The sequence below is a fragment of the Astyanax mexicanus genome, chromosome 10 (assembly GCF_023375975.1).
Source record: "Astyanax mexicanus isolate ESR-SI-001 chromosome 10, AstMex3_surface, whole genome shotgun sequence".
In the NCBI taxonomy this organism is placed as follows: domain Eukaryota; kingdom Metazoa; phylum Chordata; class Actinopteri; order Characiformes; family Acestrorhamphidae; genus Astyanax; species Astyanax mexicanus.
Window position 1 is genome coordinate 52,515,363 of NC_064417.1, and position 835 is coordinate 52,516,197.

Here is an 835-nt window from a genome sequence, read left to right on the forward strand (position 1 = left end):
ATGTTGTCTGTAGTTTATAGAATAAAACAACAATGTTAATTTTACTCAAACATAAGCCTATAAATAGCAAAATCAGAGAAACTGATTCAGAAACTGAAATGTTCTATTCTTTTTTTCCAGAGATGCATGTATATCATCTACAATTTGGTTTGCATTTTCAATTTTATATTTTTGTATAAAACTTTTTGCACAAAATAAAAAAATCTGTCCCAATTTTACAATTTTATTTAATTGTTTTGCATTTTTACTGTACATAGACAAAATACTCTCAAACACACACAGCATGTGAGTAAATTCAGCATTTGATCCATTTTTAAAACCTTTTTACTTTTTTATGATTCAAATTTGTATTTTATTTCAACAAAGTTATATCAACATTGCACAATGATTCAGTATGCCTATTAACTTATTCACAACTTCATCACATAATTAGTGATTCATCTTAAATAACAGCAATTAAATCAATATTAACATTGATCATTCAGTGGAGTCAGTGGAGTGATACATAAAAAAATGAGGGCCTGAGGGCCTGAAGATCATCAGCATCAAATACTGCCTATAGGCCTTTTCACTTTCACAAATATATATAAAATATATAAATATAAAATATCACACACAGACCTCCAGTCCAATGGAAAAAAAAAAAAACTATTAAATATTTTAGTTAATTGAATTTATTTGCTGTATACATTTATAGTAGAATATTAGAGTCTCATTTTCTGTGCATTGCAAACAAAAATTGCATTCTCAATTTTTTTTCATCACTGGAGATAATTTAGGTTTGAAAGGGTTAAATGACGTTTTTTCCATCATCAACTTTAAAAAAGACATAATG